The sequence below is a fragment of the Moschus berezovskii genome, chromosome 7 (genome assembly GCF_049115385.1).
Source record: "Moschus berezovskii isolate FMDL1 chromosome 7, NW_MosBer_1.0, whole genome shotgun sequence".
NCBI classification, from domain to species: Eukaryota; Metazoa; Chordata; class Mammalia; order Artiodactyla; family Moschidae; genus Moschus; species Moschus berezovskii.
In genome coordinates, this window is record NC_142466.1 from 29,453,767 (window position 1) to 29,454,888 (window position 1,122).

The 1,122-nt window shown below is 46.8% G+C and overlaps 1 pseudogene; it reads left to right on the forward strand.

Moving 5' to 3' along the window:
- The first annotated feature begins 482 nt into the window (after positions 1 to 482).
- Positions 483 to 1,122, forward strand: LOC129557275 (interferon omega-1-like; annotated as a pseudogene).

Below are 1,122 nucleotides of genomic sequence, written 5' to 3' on the forward strand. Positions count from 1 at the left end.
ATAATCAGCCTCTTCTGTAAATCAAACACTAAAGAAAACCCATTATTTGTTTTAAAGAGCTTAATTGCCAGGAAGATCTGGTAAATTCCTAATAAATATGGAACCACAGAACTGAGAGGGACTAGATTCCCATGTAATGTAAGAGGGAAAAATGGAACCTAAGATCAGGGCTACAAATGTGTTCCTGGACAAGAAGAGAGCAACATTTATGTATGAGAGACAGTGAGGAATAATGTGTGTAATTACAAAAGTACAGCACTCCTGACTTAAGACAAAGCCTTTTCTCATTTCATTGATAAATATCCATTTGCTGGGAACATTTGAAGTTATTGGGAAATAGATAAAATTAATAGTTTAGATTGTTTTCTTTGATCATATTGTGAATACATACATGAAAATCAAAAAAAGGAAGTAAAACTGTATAGAAATGACTAGAAAATGAAAACTACCGAGTTCGCTATTTAATGGCCTTGCTTAAAAGCATGGCATCAAAGAACCTACCTCAAGGTTCACCCAGACACCATCTCAGCCAAGCCAGCAGCATCCTCATCTTCCCCATGGCCTTCGTGCTCTCTCTACTGACGGCCCTGGTGCTGGTCAGCTACGGCCCGGGAGGATCCCTGGGCTGTGACCTGTCTCAGAACCACGTGCTGGTTGGCAGGAAAAACCTCAGGCTCCTGGGACAAATGAGGAGACTCTCCCCTCGCTTCTATCTGCAGGACAGAAAAGACTTCGCTTTCCCCCAGGAGATGGTGGAGGGCGGCCATCTCTGTGCTCCACGAGATGCTCCAGCAGAGCCTCAGCCTCTTCCACACAGAGCGCTCCTCTGCTGCCTGGGATGCCACCCTCCTGGCACAGCTCCGCACTGGACTCCATCAGCAGCTGGACGACCTGGACGATGCCTGGGGCAGGTGATGGGAGAGGAAGACTCTGCCCTGGGAAGGACGGACCCCACACTGGCCATGAAGACGTACTTCGAGGGCATCCATGTCTACCTGAAAGAAGGAATACAGCGACTGTGCCTGGGAAATCGTCAGAGTGGAGATGATGAGAGCCCTCTCTTCATCAGCCAGCTTGCAAGAAAGGTTAAGAATAATGGATGGAGACCTGAAATCACCTTGA